At 36.9% G+C, this 9,168-nt stretch overlaps 2 pseudogenes; both read right to left on the bottom strand.

The window, feature by feature from the left end:
• Positions 1-3,970: 3,970 nt before the first annotated feature.
• Positions 3,971-6,366, bottom strand: LOC130963203 (uncharacterized; annotated as a pseudogene).
• A 282-nt stretch (positions 6,367-6,648) lies between these two features.
• Positions 6,649-8,244, bottom strand: LOC130963201 (uncharacterized; annotated as a pseudogene).
• Positions 8,245-9,168: the final 924 nt, after the last annotated feature.

Below are 9,168 nucleotides of genomic sequence, written 5' to 3'. Positions count from 1 at the left end.
CTCTTACAGCAAAAGGGAATAGCATAAGTCTGTAGACCTCAGGGTCAACCCCATTAGTCTTGACAGTGTCACAGATTTGCAAGAACTCAGCTAGAAACTGATGAGGATCTTCCAATGGAAGTCCATGGAACTTGCAATTCTGTTGCATTAGAGAAACTAATTGAGGCTTAAGCTCAAAGTTGTTTGCTCTAATGGCAGGGATAGAGATGCTTCTCCCATAGAAGTCGGGAGTAGGTGCAGTAAAGTCACCCAGCACCTTCCTTGCATTGTTGGCATTATTGTTGTTTTCGGCTGCCATGGGTTCTTCTTCTTTGAAGATTTCTGTTAGGTCCTCTACAGAGAGTTGTGCCTTAGCTTCTCTTAGCTTTCGCTTCAAGGTCCTTTCAGGTTCAGGGTCAGCCTCAACAAGAATACTTTTGTCTTTGCTCCTGCTCATATGAAAGAGAAGAGAATAAGAAAATATGGAATCCTCTATGTCACAGTATAGAGATTCCTTGAGGTGTCAGTGGAAATGAAAAATAGAAGGAAGAGGTAGAAGAATTCGAACTTATCAAGAGAGATGGAGTTCGAATTGTTCTTTGAGGAATAGTGTTAGTCCATAAATAGAAGGATGTGAGAAGAGGGGAAGAAATTTTCGAAAATAAATTAAAAAGATTTTAAAAATATTTTGAAAAACTTTAATTGATTTTCGAAAACTAAGAGTGGAAAAGAAATCAAGTGATTTTTGAAAAAGATTTTGAAATAAGAAATCAAAAAGATATGATTGAAAACTATTTTGAAAAAGATGTTATTAAAAAGATGTGTTAAAAGTTATGGTTTTAAAAAGATGTGATTGAGAAGATATGAATTGAAAAATAATTTAAAAAGATTTGATTTTGAAAATTAATGACTTGGCTAACAAGAAAAGATATGATTCAAACATTAAACCTTTCTCAACAGAAAAGGCAACATACTTGAAATGTTGAATCAAATCATTAATTGATAGCAAGTATTTTTGAAAAAGGAAAGAAATTGATTTTGAAAACATATGATTGAAAAGATATGATTTGAAAAAGATTTGATTTTGAAAAATTTTGAAAACTTAAAAAAATTTGATTTGAAAACAAAATCTTCCCTCTTGTGCCATCCTGGCGTTAAACGCCCAGAATGGTGCACATTCTGGCGTTTAACGCCCAAAGCACTACCCTTTTGGGCGTTAAACGCCCAGCCAGGCACCCTGGCTGGCGTTTAAACGCCAGTCTGCCTTCCTCACTGGGCATTTTGAATGCCCAGCCTTTTTCTGTGTAATTCCTCTGCTGTATGTTCTGAATCTTCAATTCTCTGTATTATTGACTTGAAAAGACACAAATTAAAAATATTTTTGGATTTTTTTTATAATGAGGAATAATCAAAATGCAACTAAAATCAAATAACAATGCATGCAAGACACCAAACTTAGCAGTTTGTATACCATTGACATAACAAAACACTCAAGACAAGAGAATTTAAAAATCAGAACAAGGAAATCATCAAGAACAACTTGAAGATTAATGAAGACACATGCATGAATTCGAAAAATGCAAGAAGAACAGAAACATGCAATTGACACCCAACTTAAAATGAGACACTATACTCAAACAAGAAATATTTTTTGTTTTTATGATTTTGTAATTTTTTTGGATTTTTCGAAAATTAAGTGGAAAAGAAAATAAATGTATCAAAATTCTTAATGAGAGTTCCAGGAATCATGCAATGTTAGTCTAAAGCTTTAGTCTAAAGGAATTAGACATGGCTAGCCAAGCTTCAGCAGGACATTGCATTCAAGAGCTAAATTGATGAGAATCAATCAGCTTTGGTGATGATAAGAACATCACCTTGAAACACTAGAATTCATTCTTAAGAACTCTGAAAAAAAAATACCTAATCTAAGCAACAAGATGAACCGTCAGTTATCCAAACTCAACAATCCCCGGCAACGGCGCCAAAAACTTGGTGCACGAAATTATGATCATCAATGGCGCCATCAACATGGTACGCTCATTGTAGTCTCAACTCTTTATCACAACTTCGCACAACTAACCAGCAAGTGCACTGGGTCGTCCAAGTAATAAACCTTACGCGAGTAAGGGTCGATCCCACAGAGATTGTTGGTATGAAGCAAGCTATGGTCACCTTGTAAATCTCAGTCAGGCAGATTCAAATGGTTATGGATGATATATGAATAACGCATAGAATAAAGATAGAGATACTTATGTATTTCATTGGTGAGAATTTCAAATAAGCGAATGGAGATGCTTTGTCCCTTCCGTCTCTCTGCTTTCCTACTGTCTTCATCCAATCCTTCTTACTCCTTTCCATGGCAAGCTGTATGTTGGGCATCACCGTTGTCAGTGGCTACAGTCCCGTCCTCTCAGTGAAAATGTTCAACGCACCCTGTCACGGCACGGCTATTCATCTGTCGGTTCTCAATCAGGTTGGAGTAGAATCCATTGATTCTTTTGCATCTGTCACTAACGCCCAGCCTTCAGGAGTTTGAAGCTCGTCACAGTCATTCAATCATTGAATCCTACTCAGAATACCACAGACAAGATTTAGACCTTCCAGATTCTCTTGAATGCCGCCATCAATTCTAGCTTATACCACGAAGATTCCGATTAAGGAATCCAAGAGATAAACATTCAAGCCTTGTTTGCTTGTAGAACGGGAGTGGTTGTCAGGCACGCGTTCATAAGTGAGAATGATGATGAGCGTCACATAATCATCACATTCATCAAGTTCTTGAGTGCGAATGAATATCTTGGAATAAGAACAAGATGAATTGAATAGAAGAACAATAGTAATTGCATTAATACTCGAGGTACAGCAGAGCTCCACACCTTAATCTATGGTGTGTAGAAACTCCACCGTTGAAAATACATAAGAACAAGGTCTAGGCATGGCCGAATGGCCAGCTTCCCAATACATGATCAAAAGACTCCAAATGATCAAGGATCAAAAGATTCAAAGATCTAAAGATGATCAAAGATCCAAAGATGAAAATACAATAACAAAATGTCCTATTTGTAGAGAACTAGTAGCCTAGGGTTTACAAAGATGAGTAAATGACATAAAAATCCACTTCCGGGCCCACTTGGTGTGTGCTTGGACTGAGCATTGAAGCATTTACGTGTAGAGACTTCTCTTGGAGTTAAACGCCAGCTTTTGTGCCAGTTTGGGCGTTTAACTCCCATTCTTGTGCCAGTTTCGGCGTTTAACGCCGGGCATTCTTGGCTGATTTGGAACGCCGATTTGGGCCATCAAATCTCGAGCAAAGTATGGACTATTATACATTGCTGGAAAGCCCAGGATGTCTACTTTCCAACGCCATTGAGAGCGCGCCAATTGGGCTTCTATAGCTCTAGAAAATCCACTTCGAGTGCAGGGAGGTCAGAATCCAACAGCATCTGCAGTCCTTTTCAGCCTTTGAATCAGATTTTTGCTCAGGTCCCTCAATTTCAGCCAGAAAATACCTGAAATCATAGAAAAATACACAAACTCATAGTAAAGTCCAGAAAAGTGAATTTTAACTAAAAACTAATAAAAATATACTAAAAACTAACTAAAACATACTAAAAACATACTAAAAACAATGCCAAAAAGCGTACAAATTATCCGCTCATCAGTTATTATTTGATAAAAGTGGGTATAAATTTAGAGTACTCACTGAGTACATTTTAACTATGATTGTTAGAATATAATTAGGATCAATTAGTATATCTGAATATTTATTATTATAAAATATTATTTTCGATTCAACGTGTCAAATTTAAATATAAAACTGTGCATCGCACCGTTTAACACTAGTAAAATAACAAATCGCACATCATGAAATGATGTATTGTATTGTATAACATCATACTATGTTTTCTCCCTAAACATCCAATGTTGTTTAGAGGCAAAATCCAATATCTAGTAACTAACAAAATATGGAAATCTATAACCTATTAAAAGTTTAAGACTGTTGAGAAATGGCACTAGTAGCAACCGAAGATACAGAAATTCTCCTTACAGGACCAGAGGACTTCTTCACATAAGAGGAATTCCACTCCCCCACCATCTTGAGAATAATAGTCCATTGGATATTCACCACCAAAATTGCTATTTCTATTTCCATTTTCATCTTCTCCACAACTACACTCAAAGGAAGAATCACCAAACTTCTGGCAACTTAGACCACCATCTTCACAACCTTCCTGCACCTTTGCCCCCAAAACATTTTTCTTCTCCCACCAGCAAGGTATCACCTCCACTGTGATCTCTGCATCGAAGGGATTGAGCACTGGTTTCCCAAAAGCATCACCCCAATCAATCGATAACCGAGGACAAGCAATCTGAATCCAAGCATCCGCGGAGTCCTCAAACAATGCAATCCTTGCAGGGAAAATCTCAGACATCAAGAAAATAGTGTAAATGAACCCTTTTTCCTTCATATTCTTTTCCAATCTCTCCAGAATCTTATGGTTTTCTTGCCTACCCAAAGCTTCCAAAACAACACCCCAATTCCGAGCTTCCTCTCTCGCTCTCAAAATTGCACCTTTCCTAGATTCCTTCATTCCCACGTGATCATACTCTTCCAGAAACAAATTCCCAATGTAAAGGTCATACCTAAAAGCCTTAATCCTAGGATTAGCTATCATGATCGCCTCAAGATGAAATCTTCCATCAGCTACAAATACCAAAATGCTATTCTCAGGATTCTCAGTAAACGAATCCATTAATGAAACCTTGGGAGCAGTGCAGCCAAGAACCTTACCGGCCAAAAGAGGCTTGGATTGCGGTACCAGAACCCTAAACCCTGATTTCTCCAATTCCAACTTTGCAGCCCTAATTGCAGATGCAAACTAAATAGTACAACCTAATACGAGGTTTTGGACACGAGATTCAAGGTTCAATTTAATGGTATCAACCAAATGGGAAACATTGATTTTGATGTTGACGAAGTCGTAGAGACAAAGGATGGTGGTGGAATCGATGAGGACAAGGCAGCTATGGCCGTAGTAGATGAGGAGGTCGGCAGAGAGCATAGCGGCGGAGAAGTCGTCGACACAACAAGCGGTAGGTGACGTCACCGGCTGTCTTTCCCTTCCACCTCCCGCCGCTTCTCCTAAACCCACACCGAATCCGTTTTCAAGTCCACTTTCGGTGCTGGTGTTTTGTTTTTGGTGCCGCTGAGCGGGTTGTACGTGAGTACCCTTAAGTGAGGAGGGTAGATGGTGGCCGAGTGAGTTTCAGAAAGGCTAAGAAAAAAAGGGTTTACAGAAGACTAGAGATTGAAGAAGGTTGATTGGTCGATGGAGGTAGAGCAAGCTAAGCCAAAGCCAACGCCGAAGCAGTTTGTGAAGAAACAAATCCTCGATTCCATCCTCAACGATGCAGCCCTCAACGCCGCCATCTCTGTTCTCCCTCACAACTACAACTTCGAGGTCCACAAATGCGTTTGGCACGTTCTTTCCACCGGCGCCAAGCGCATTGCTCTTCAGTTTCCCGAGGGCCTCTTCATGTACTCCCTCTCTCTCTCCGACATCTTCACTGCCTTCGCCGCCATGACCATAAACACCCTTAAAACATACATTCACTCAATTTATTTTTTTTGACTCTAGATAAGTTTTATTTTTTCCAGTTAAAATCTTCCATGTTATTTTTTCGTTAACAAACATTTGCATGTGTTATTGATTCCTTTTCTGATGGTGTGAAGGGATTTCACTAGGCTTCAATCTATTGAAATCCAAAATTTTAAAATAAAAGTAAATTTAGGAACTTAAAAAGTTTTTTTGAATAAAGAAAAACTCAACACACATCAAAGTAGAGTAATATAAAAAAATAATACACAAAAAATAATGTAAAAATAAGAATGGCTAATCTATTGTCATCTACGATATTGTCATTAACAACTACATGGATTAGCACTAAATCATTCTTTGTATACCAAAAATTCTGGTATATAGAAAATATCTTATCCTCAAATGTTTCATTTTTATGTACCAATATAATTTATATATCTATTTAATTTTATAATGTCAAGTTATTAAAAATAATTAAATTTTAATTTAATCTCTTAAAAAATTATTTAAATTTATAAATTTATTAAAAGACTGTAGTATTAAAATTAAATTTATATACTTAACTAAGACAATAATTTTATGTCGTAAAACATAAACGAATACACCAATATATTTGTTAATTACTCAATACATTATATATGAGTTGCAAGTACTGCGCTGTTGGCGTATTTATAGACTAAACCCTAAATCCTCAATACATTATAATTTTATGCTAACTATAATTCAAGGATTGGAGTTATTATTTGATTAAAAGTGGGTTTAAATTTAGAGTTCTCACTGAGTACATTTTAACTATTTTGATTGTTAGAATATAATTAGGATCAATTAGTATATCTGAATATTTATTATTATAAAATATTATTTTCGATTCAACGTGTCAAATTTAAATATAAAACTGTGCATCGCACCGTTTAATACTAGTAAAATAACAAATCGCACATCATGAGATGATGTATTGTATTGTATCATATCATACTATGTTTTCTCCCTAAACATCCAATGTTGTTTAGAGGCAAAAGCCAATATCTAGTAACTAACAAAATATGGAAATCTATAACCTATTGAAAGTTTAAGACTGTTGATAAATGGCACTAGTAGCAATCGAAGATACAGAAATTCTCCTTACAGGACCAGAGGACTTCTTCACATAAGAGGAATTCCACTCCCCACCATCTCGAGAATAATAGTCCATTGGATATTCACCACCAAAATCGCTCTTTTCATTTCCATTTTCATCTTCTCCACAGTTACACTGACAGGAAGAATCACCACTCTTCTAGCAACTTAGACCACATCTTCACAACCTTCCTACACCTTTGCCACCAACATATTTTTCTTCTTCTCCCACCAGCCAGGTATCACCCCAAATGCGATCTCTGCCTCGAAGGGATTGAGCACTGGTTTCCCAAAAGCATCACCCCAATCAATCGATAATTGAAGACAAGCAATTAGAATCCAAGCATCCACGGAGTCCTCAAACAATGCAATCCTTGCAGGGCTAATCTCAGACATCAAGAAAACAGTGTAAAGGAATGCTTTTTTCTTCATATTCTTTTCAAATCTCTCCAGAATCTTAGGGTTCCCTTGCCTACCCAAAGTCCCCAAAATAACACCCCTATTCCGAGCTTCCTACCTCGCTCTACAAATTGCACCTTTCCTAGATTCCTTCATTCCTACGTGATCATACTCTTCTAGAAACAACTTCCCAATGTAAGGGTCATACCTAAAAGCCTTAATCCCAGGATTAGCTATCATGATCGCCTCAAGATGAAACCTTCCATCCGCTACAAATACCAAAATGCTATTCTCAGAATTCTCAGTAAACGAATCCATTAATGAAACCTTGGGAGCAGTGCAACCAACAATCTCACCGGCCAAAAGAGGCTTGGATTGCGATACCAGAACCCTAAACCCTGATTTCTCCAATTCTGACTTCACAGCCCTAATTGCAGAGGCAAACTAAATAGTACAACCTAATACGAGGTTCTGGGCACGATATTCAAGGTTTAATTTAATGGTATCAACCAAATGGGAAACGGCAATTTTGATGTCGACGAAGTCATAGAGACAGGGGATGGTGGTGGAATCGATGAGGACAAGGCAGCTGTGGCCGTAGTGGATGAGGAGGTCGGCGGAGAGCACAGTGGCGGAGAAGTCGTCGACACAACAAACGGTAAGTGACGTCACCGACTGTCTTTCCCTTCCACCTCCCTCCGCTTCTCCCAAACCCACACCGAATCCGTTTTCAAGTCCACTTTCGGTGCTGATGTTTTGTTTTTGGTGCCGCTGAGCGGGTTGTACGTGAGTACCCTTAAGTGAGGAGGGTAGAAGGTGGCCGAGTGAGTTTCAGAAAGGCTAAGAAAAAAAAGGTTTACAGAAGACTAGAGATGGAAGAAGGTTGATTGGTCGATGGAGGTGGAGCAAGCTAAGCCAAAGCCAACGTCGAAGCAGTTTGTGAAGAAACAAATCCTCGATTCCATCCTCAACGACGCGGCCCTCAACGCCGCCATCTCCGTTCTCTCTCACAACTACAACTTTGAGGTCCACAAATGTGTTTGGCACGTTCTTTCCACCGGCGCCAAGCGCGTTGCCTTTCAGTTTCCCGAGGGCCTCCTCAGGTACTCCCTCTCTCTCTCTCCGACATCTTCACTGCCTTCGCCGCCATGACCGTAAACACCCTTAAAACATACATTCACTCAATTTATTTTTTTTGTCTCTAGATAAGTTTTATTTTTTCCAGTTAAAACCTTCCATTTTGTTTTTTCGTTAACAAACATTTGCATGTATTATTGATTCCTTTTCTGATGGTGTGAAGGGATTTCACTAGGCTTCAATCTATTGAAATCCAAAATTTTAAAATAAAAGTAAATTTAGGTACTTCAAAAGTTTTTTTGAATAAAGAAAAACTCAACACACTAAAGAAGAGTAATATAAAAAAATAATACACAAAAAATAATGTAAAAATAAGAATGACTAATCCATTATCATCTACGACATTGTCATTAACAACTACATGGATTAGCACTAAATCATTCTTTGTATACCAAAAATTCAGGTATATAGAAAATATCTTATCCTCAAATGTTTCATTTTTATGTACCAATATAATTTATATATCTATCTAATTTTATAATGTCAAATTATTAAAAATAATTAAATTTTAATTCAATCTCTTAAAAAATTATTTAAATTTATAAATTTATTAAAAGACTGTAGTATTAAAATTAAATTTATATACTTAAATAAGACAATAATTTTATGTCGTAAAACATAAATGAATACACCAACATATTTGTTAATTACTCAATACATTATATATGAGTTGCAAGTACTGCGCTGCTGGCGTATTTATAGACTAAACCCTAAACCCTCAATACATTATAATTTTATGCTAACAATAATGCAAGGATTGGAGTTATTATTTGATTAAAAGTGGGTTTAAATTTAGAGTTCTCACTGAGTACATTTTAACTATTTTGATTGTTAGAATATAATTAGGATCAATTAATATATCTGAATATTAATTATTATAAAATATTATTTTCGATTCAACGTGTCAAATTTAAATATAAAACTGTGCATCGCACCA

Source organism: Arachis stenosperma, chromosome 2 (assembly GCF_014773155.1).
Source record: "Arachis stenosperma cultivar V10309 chromosome 2, arast.V10309.gnm1.PFL2, whole genome shotgun sequence".
NCBI classification, from domain to species: Eukaryota; Viridiplantae; Streptophyta; class Magnoliopsida; order Fabales; family Fabaceae; genus Arachis; species Arachis stenosperma.
Note: the sequence above shows the minus strand (reverse complement) of the source record. Positions and strands in the feature narration are given on the sequence as shown.